Genomic DNA, 9,416 nt, shown 5'->3' on the forward strand with positions numbered 1-9,416 from the left:
GGTTGCTAGGGAAGCCGGGGTTACCACGCGCCAGCCCTTCCGGGTCGTGCCGGGCCGCGGCGCCCCGCGTTCCCAGCGTGCCCCGGGCGCGCCCCTGCGGCCGCCCTGCGGACTCCTCTCGCGACTGCTTGGGCCCCCCTGGAGGGGCGGTACCAGTGCTTGGGGTCTTAGCCTTTGCCCGCAGTCTGGGCGAATCTGCCAAGTAGCAGGCCCGTTTCCTCGTAAGCAGGAAAAGAGCTCCGCGCCTGAAAATGCAGAAAAGGATGTGGGAAAGCGTGACCCGCGAGAAGCAGGTGCGACGCCCACGCGCCATCGCAGCCTTGGCCTTTTGTTTGTTCTGACGGAGGCTGTAGAAGTTAGCACCACTTGGTGTTCCAGTTTTGGAAATTTCCTGCTCATGTAGAAGTTGTGGCCTAGGAGCTTGCCTTTGCTAGTATGGTCCTTCAAATCCTATCGACCGTAAGCTCATCACAAGCATGTAGGCAGGCTTCGCCCTTTGGTTTGGGAACTGGGGAGAAGCGACCTTACAACTCACCTGAAGAATGCTTGGCTGCAACTCAACTGTAGGAGAAGTTGAATGTACACGGAAATCTTTTACAGTTGATTAAGGAGACTTGTAACTTTAGCGCTGAAAGGAAACTTGAAGATCATGTAGTCTTCCCACATGCAGTGTTCGAGGAACCAGAGATCCATATACGCAACCCCATTGCCCCGTGGATTATTGGCGGAACTGTGATTAAGATCCTGATCCTATAAGTCCCATTCCAATGTTCTTTCCTCGGGAAGCTTTCTGGAGACACAGTTTATATAAATTACTGAAATTTGTTGTTTAAAAAAAAGGGGGGGGGGAGGAAGGACATGAAAATTAAGCACCTACAAACTATTTCCCACCTAGGGATGGGGATTTTTAACATTTTATTTTTGGAAGTCATAAATACAAATTTAAAAGCTCCTGAAAAAGTCCTTGATGAAAGTTAAGGAGCAGCAGACTTGGGAGGGAAAAAAAAAATCATCTTTTACCCTCCAAACAGGCCACCACTCACTACCTTACCTAATTTTGTCAGCAGTTTATCATCTCGAGGTTCCAAAAGTTTGAATACTGGGGCCACGTTAGACTTCTTTTCTCTTGTCCTCCTAAGCGGAGAAACCTAACAATCAATCCTATAGATTCTTTTTCATGTTGCTTTTGGTATTTTTCCCCCTTGTGTTAAATTCCTACTTTAACCATTTTGTTTCAAACTCTCCTATGCCTTTAAAAGACAGAGTTTATGCATACTTTTTATATAAAATTTTAAAGTGTAGATTCTGCCACTATATAAAAACACAAGTGATTTAATGTACGTATGGAAAGTAAAAAGGATACTTTGTGCTCTTTGGGAGTTTCAGGAAAATTCATTAGTAGTCAGTTTGGTAAGCACATAAAACCTCTGTGGTGAAATTGTCCTCCTAACTACCAGTCTTAAGAAACTTTTTACTCTGAATGAATTATGTCTTTTTTTTTAAACCTGATCAGATTTATTGCTGAATCATTACATCAGTTGATACCAATTTAAAATGTCATTAATCTTTATACATTGTTTCAGGACAGGTATTTATCTAAAAAGTTTCACAAGCCTTGAAACTAATTCAATCTTAAAAGTTTTTTTTTTTTAATATTTATTTATTTATGGCTGCGTTGGGTCTTCATCACTACACATGGGTCTTCGTCACTACACATGGGCTTTCTCTAGTTGCAGTGAGCAGAGGCTGCTCTTTGTTGCCGTGCATGGGCTGTAGGCGCACGGGCTTCAATAGTTGTGGCACGTGAGCTCAGTAGTTGTGGCTCCTGGGCTCTAGAGTGCAGACTTAGTGGTTGTGGTACACGGGCTTAGTTGCTCTCCAGCATGTGGGATCTTCCTGGACCAGGGCTGGAACCGCTGTCTCCTGTGTTGGCAGGCAGATTCTTAACCACTGCACCACAAGGGAAGTCCTGATCTTAAAAGTCTCAGTCTGTGTTTCTTATTAGATTTAAAAAAACAAAAAATCTTAATCTAATCCAAGTGTAGAGGAAATTTTATATGTGGCAAAGTGACTGTGCACATAAATGGGGAAAAGCAAAGAATGACTACTGAATACATTTGTTCTAACAGAAATGGTTACCATACGGGAAGAAATGAGACTGGATCGCTATGTGCATATGGTGTCACACAGGAAAATGAATTTCAGAGGAACTAAAGATGTACAAGTTTGAAACATATATATAAAATATATACAAGTACACATGTGTGTGTGTGTGTGTGAGAGAGAGAGAGAGAGAGAGAGAGAGAGATCTTGGAGTAAAAAAAGGATTCCTTAACTATGACATCAAAAGCACTTAACTTGGGACTTCCCTGGTAGTGCAGTGGTTAAGAATCCACCTGTCAATGCAGGGCACACAGGTTTGATCCCTGGCCCAGGAAGATCCCAGATACCTCGGAGCAACTAAGCCCTTGAGCCACAACTACTGAGCCTGTGAGCTGCAACTACGGGAGCCCGTGCACCTAGAGCCCACGCTCTACAACAAGAGAAGCCACCAAAATGAGGAGGCCATGCACCACAGTGAAGAGGAGCCCCAGCTCGCTGCAACTAGAGAAAGCTGTGCACAGCAACAAAGACCCAACGCAGCCGAAAATTAAAATTAAAAATGCACATCATAATATATTTTTTAAAAAAGCACTTACCTTAAAGGAAAAAGATTGAAAACTTGAACTAAAATTAAGCACTGGTGTTCTTAAGGCACAGTAAAGAATGGCAAGATATATGTTTTTTCATTATATATTAGACACCTGTATTTTAACAAGTTGAGTTTAGTCATTGAGCAAGGAGGGACACACACCACACTGTCTCAGTAAGGAGTGTCAGAACTGGGAGGGGAGGGTTTCCTCTAGATTGGATCCTTTCATAAAGAGAGGGTAACTGTGATTGAGTAAAGAAGTTCATAGCAGCTTCCTAGCAAAAACCTGAAAACAAGCCAAATATTTATCAATAGGTATATTCATACAAAAGAATATCATACAACAGTAAAAATGAATTAACTATAGCTTTACACTGGATGGATGAGTGAAAAAAGTCAAGTCATATAAGACCCTTAAGGAATAATGCCATTTTTATAAAACTTTAAAATAATGAAAACCAAATCTGTTGGTTACAGATTCCTATACATGCGGTAAAATTATAAAGGAAAGTTAAGGTGTAAGAAAGGATAATGGTTAACTCCTAGGTGAAAATCTTGCAAGTGACACCCTATGTGGTAGCCAAAAAAGCTGATTTCTACATAGATACACTGCATGAATTGACAAAGTTTCTCAAAGTGTGGTTCCCTGACAACAATATCAGCATCATCTGGGGACTCGCTAGAAGTGCAAATTCCCAGACCCAGCTCCAGACCTGCTGAACCAGGTAGAGCTCATGTAGAGAGTGTGGAGTGTCCGTTTATCCTTCTCCTTTTGGCCCAAATATCTCAGATTGACATTTACAGAGTATAGCTCTCAATGATTTTTCCTATTAGACTTTTTTTTTAGCATATCAGTTTGTTTGTTTGTTTGCCACACCGTGTGGCATGCAGGATCTTAGTTCCCTGACGAGGGATGTAACCCATGTCCCCTGCACTGGGAGCATGGACCACCTGGGAAGTCCCAGCATACCATTTTTTGTTTGTTGGTTTTTAATTTTAAGTGCTACTAGTTTCTGATCTGGCACATATGGAGGTTGGAAGTCACAACTCCATCCCAACAAGTAAAAAGCTGAACAAAATGAAAATCAACAATTCTTCTTAGCTCCACAAGAAAAATGAGGTCACAGGGCAAACCACTGCCCCTCAAATGGGAGAAATTGTATTTATTGAGAATCACAACCAATTACAGCAGAAACCTCTGTGGGAACTAGAGCCGAGGTAGGAAAACCTGAATGTAGTCGACAAATTGCTGGAGGCCCACTGCAGGCAAGCCTGAAAGATAAAAACTCTAGGGAGACCCAGTCATCAGGGACACCCCACCCCCATCCCCACCCCCCATGCTTTTGTGAGGCTCTACCAGGTTCTTGCAGAGCATACAGCACAAAAATATCCTCTTGCTCCCAGCAGGGGGATGGGAAAAGGAATGATTTTGAAATACACCAGAGCATTTGCTCTTAGCAGGATCTGACCTCAGCAGAAACTATACAACTAGAGCCTACCCTGCTAGGGTTTTATCAGAGTGTAACTGACTAGAGAGAAATTTATAGCACTAAATGCATATATTAGAGAAAGATACAAAAGCAGTCAACTGAGTTTAGGCAGTTAGAAAAAGAAAAGCAAATTAAACCAAAGTAAGCATAAAAAAGAAGAAATAATTAAAAATTAGAGCATAAATTGAAATTAAAAATAGGAAATCAATAGAGAAAAATCAATAAAACAAATCTGGTACTTTGAAAATAAAACCAACAAGACTTTAGCCCAGCTACCTAAGAAAGTAAAGGGCGAGGACCCAAATAACTAATATGAGAAGTGAAAGGGGGGAAATCACTGTGGATACCATGGATATAAAAAGGGTAATAAAGGAATACTATGAACAACTCTATGCCTACAGATTTGATAACCTAGATGAAATTGGCCAATTCCCTGAAGCACATGATCCGCCAAAACTCACACAAGAAGAAATAGACAATCTGAATAGGCTTATGTCTATTAAAGAAATTGAATCAATAATCAATAACTGGGACTTCCTAGGTGGCACAGTGGTTAAGAATCTGCCTGCCAATGCAGGGGATATGGGTTCAATCCCTGCTCTGGCAAATTAAATCCAAAGTAAGATCCCACATGCTGCAGAGCAACTAAACCCATGCACCACAACTATTGAGCCTGTGTGCCACAACTACTGAAGCCCAAGCGCCTGGAGCCCATGCTCTGCAACAAGAGAAGCCACCAGAATGAGGAGCCCATGCACCACAATGAAGAGTAGCCCCCGCTCACTGCAACTAGAGAAAGCCAGTGTGCAGCAACGAAGACCCAACAAGCCAATACATTTATTTATTTATTTGTTTATTTATTTATAGAAAGAAAGAAAGAAAGAAAGAAAAAGAAAGAAAGAAAGAAAGAAAGAAAGAAAGAAAGAAAGAAAGAAAGAAAGAAAGAAAGAAAGAAAGAAAAAAATAACTTTCCAAAACAGATAGATCCAGGCCCAGATAGGGGTTACTGGTAAATTCCAAACATTAAGGAAGAAATTATACCAATTCTCTACAATTTCTTTCAGAAGATAGAAACAGAGGATATACTTCCTAATTCATTCTACAAGGGTGAGTCAAAAATTATTCGCACTCCAGTTGTATTAAAACTTCTGTTGGCCTGCACTGTCTTATCAGCACTTTCTGTTCAAGGCTACTGTCTCCCCGGTCACTGCTATGCAGGCGTGAGCCTGTTACATCAGTTCATTTGTAACTGAAGTGCGAGCAAAAATGAATGCCCCACTTGTGATCTGCATTTCAGAGCAGCATGCAGTGATTCGTTTTTTGTGGTCTGAGGGTGTACCTGGTGCCGTTATTTATTGAAGACTGTGCACAGTATGGAGAAAGTGTTTCATCTTGAAGAAGTGTGTATGAATGGATGGAGACGCTTATTGAAGAGCTGAAGACTAAACTTCGGATTAAATGCAGAGGACTGCTATCCAAGGGTGTTGTGATCTTGCATGACAATGCACGTCTGCACACTTCTGCCCACACTGTTGACACTCTGCAAAAACTTTGTTTTGAGGTGTTAAAGCATCCTCCCTATAGTCTTGATATTGTTTCATCGTACTTTCACCTTTTTGGTCCTCTGAAAGCAGCCCTACGCAGATGAAGATTCACTTCTGATGAAGAAGTGAAGACAGTGGTGCATTTGTGGCTCACTGCTCAGCTTAAAATATTTTTTAATGAGGTAATATCATTTTTTGACATAATCTCCTTGCTTTTCAATATACTTTGTCCATCTGTTAACAAGTGCCACAACTAATGGGCCTGCGCTCTAGAGCCCTTGAGCCACAACTACTGAGCCCACATGCCACACCTACTGAGCCCTCATGCTGCAACTACTGAAGCCCGAGTGCCTAGAACCTGTGCTCTGCAGCAAGAGAAGCCACCACACTGAGAAGCCCACATACCACAACAAAGAGTAGCCCCAGCTTGCCACAACTAGAAGAAAGCCCTCACGCAGCAATGAAGAACCAACATAGCCAAATAAATAAATAAATAAATAAAGGAAAAAATGGTATAAAAAAAACCAGAACAAAACAAAAAGAACAATGAGATACCACTACTAGACACATATTAGAATGGCCAAAATCCAGAACAGTAACACACCAAATGCTGGCAAGGATGTGGAGCAAAATGAACTCTCATTCACTGCTGGTGAGGATGCAGAATGGTACAGCCATTTGAAAGACAGTGGACTTCATAGGTGGTGAAGTGGTTAAGAATCCACCTGCCAATGCAGAGGACATGGGTTTGATCCTTGCCCCAGGAAAATACCACATGCCACGGAGCAAATAAGCCTGTGCACCATAACTATCGAGCCCATGTGCCACAACTACTGAAGCCCATGCACCTAGATCCTATGTTGCACAACAAGATAGGCCACCACAATGAGAAGCCCGTGAACCATAATGAAGAGTAGCCCCTGCTTGCCACAACTAGAGAAAGCCCATGTGCAGCAACGAAGACACAACACAGTAAATAAAATAAATAAATTTATTGGAAAAATAAAAGAAAGATAGTTTAGTGGTTTCTTGTGAAATGAAACATACTCCTACAATTTGATCTAGCACCTCTTGCCCTACCAGGCTCAGCATTCCCTTTTTTATTTCTTTTTTGCACTTATTCTTTAACTCACTTTTAGTTTACTTATTTTCTGTCTCTACAGAATAAAAACTTCATGAGTATAGTGATTTTTTTGTTTGATTTACAGTACTGTTATATTCTTAGCATTTAGAATAGGGCCTGACACGTAAATAACACTCAACAAATGTTGAATGAATGAATATCTACATATTTGGTTGCATAATTTTTATTTTTATTCTTTAGTTTACTTTTCAGGATCCTGAATTGTATTTCTCTTAAAGTCTTTTTCAGGCTATGCTGTCATTTTCATCTTGAGTGGATTGAAATTTTTAAAAATGTTGGTTGGCTGTTTTTATCATTAGTTTTCTTCATATGTTTTGAAATTTTGATTTACAGTGGGGTTTTTTCCTTTCATTTTTGTTTCTTTCCTCTAGGTTCATCCTTTCCTTTCTAGCAGTTTTAAGTTGCCTCTAACTTGTGTCCTAGGGACTCCAATTCAGCCAAGTGTTATATGCTAATTTACTGTTTCAAATTCTTTGGTGATACTGTACACCAGTTACCAAACTGCAAAACTGTGCACTTCTGCCACTTTAGCCCTATGAGCTAGAGTCCCAGGTGTCAGCTGGATCTAGGTTTGCTTTTTAACCTTTTTTCACATGTGGGGCAGCAGTGCAGAGGAATCCCAGCTCCCTCCAGGCTTAAAATGGTGCTGTTTTTTGCCATTTTTCATTCCTGTTATTTCTGTCAACCAATAAAAAAAAAATCAGTTTCACTAGAAGCTCATCAATTTTATTACTTTTAAATAAAATAAAATCTTTTACCTTTTAAACATAAAGAGATTAAGCATTTAAATAAATCATTTAAATATTAAATCTTTTACATATTATCTTTTAAATATCCTATTTGTGGCCCTATTATTCCTCTCTAGTGTTTATTTTCTATTTTATTCCCTATTCGCTTCTTTATTATTTCCTTCCTTCTACTTTCCTTAGGATTTCTTATTCTTTTCTTATCCTCTTGAGATCAACACTTAGCTCATATTTTGGGCTTAAAAATTATCTAAAGCTATATATTTCCCTTTAACTATTGTGTTATTGCATCTCTTAAGTTTTAAAATGTAGTAGCACTTTAGACCTCATTACCCGGCCAGATTAGAAATTTTGACTGCAAAATTCTGCTTTGGACTCAGAGTCAGGCAGGATGCTGCTTTAGTATAGCTTATGCTTTTTTTCTTTATTTCTTGTCCTGCGATATATTTATGTAGGTTTTGAACCCAATTTTATCTTTTTATTTTTATCATTGCTATATGTTTGGAACAAAGGGATACCTCAGAGCATCATTTTATGTTATTTGATCAGAAGCCTCTGTACATCTTTTCTCTTTCCTACAACAGATAAGATACATTTTTCCTGTTTTTGTTTTCCTTCCACACATTTAAATAAATCTGTTGTGCATTCAACAAATTTTATCTTGATATACTTTTATTGTCACTTTAATTACTTCTAATACCAAGTTGCATCAACTAATACATTCACATTTTACACATCCTCTTTTTACTCAAGGCACCTGATGGTTGTTTCAAACAAACTTTGGATGTCTTTTCTAAACCTAAATTTATCATTCACACAAGTTTGTTCTTAATATTGCTACAGTGGTGTCTCTACTTCAGGGATCACTAAGCTGCTGAGATTGTAGAACCCCTCTCCAATTAATTTCCTATTAAAAAAAAACTGGAGTCCTAATTTGTAAAAATAAAAATAGACATATGTTCACATTTTCTTAAGGAAACTCAGGACTCAGTGTTATGTATACATGTCACAGGAAAAACAAGTTGTATATAGTAAGGCCTGTCCAAAAATACTGGTTTGCTCCTCAGTATAAAATTAAATTCCTGGTAAACTGTAGGCTATTGCCCTGCTTAATGTTTCCTGGGACATCTCCTACCCAAAGCCAAGACTGTCACACCTACTTATCTCGATGAAAGTCAAGCATTTAAAAAACAGTTATTTTTCTCTTTAAAAACTAGCTTTATTTAAAAGAATCTGAAGCATAACACTAATAGGAAACAAACTTACAATACATATTGTTCAAGAAAGCCTGCCATACATAATTTCTACTAATAATAGATCTACATACTGATAAATAATATTCTTTATGCAATGCACAAATGACATTTAGCATGATCCCTGAAAAGAATGGCCAACAATAACACGAACTGTTTTGATAGAACCTCTACACATCTTACTACTTACCTAGAGAATAAAAACTATAATGTAGAAAATAAGTTAAACTCCTCCAATTTTAAATCCTAGCATGATTTTAAGGAAGAAAGAGAAAGGATATGGAGGAAATTATGAGTTAAACATCTTAAAAAGAAAAATGAGAACTGGCTTATCACTATGTATAGTAATTATTAAAAAGTATTCAGAATTGTGAATTATTTGGTTTAATATTTGGAAGCCCTTAGACAAACTATCCATCATCTACTATATTCAATCAGTTACCAAGCCAATTTTATTTCTCTGAAAACTGTAACCTGTACATTAACCACATAAAGAAAATAAATAATTTGGGGGTAACCTAGTCATTTCATACTTAATTCAAAATTT

Source organism: Hippopotamus amphibius, chromosome 2 (assembly GCF_030028045.1).
Source record: "Hippopotamus amphibius kiboko isolate mHipAmp2 chromosome 2, mHipAmp2.hap2, whole genome shotgun sequence".
Taxonomy (NCBI): domain Eukaryota; kingdom Metazoa; phylum Chordata; class Mammalia; order Artiodactyla; family Hippopotamidae; genus Hippopotamus; species Hippopotamus amphibius.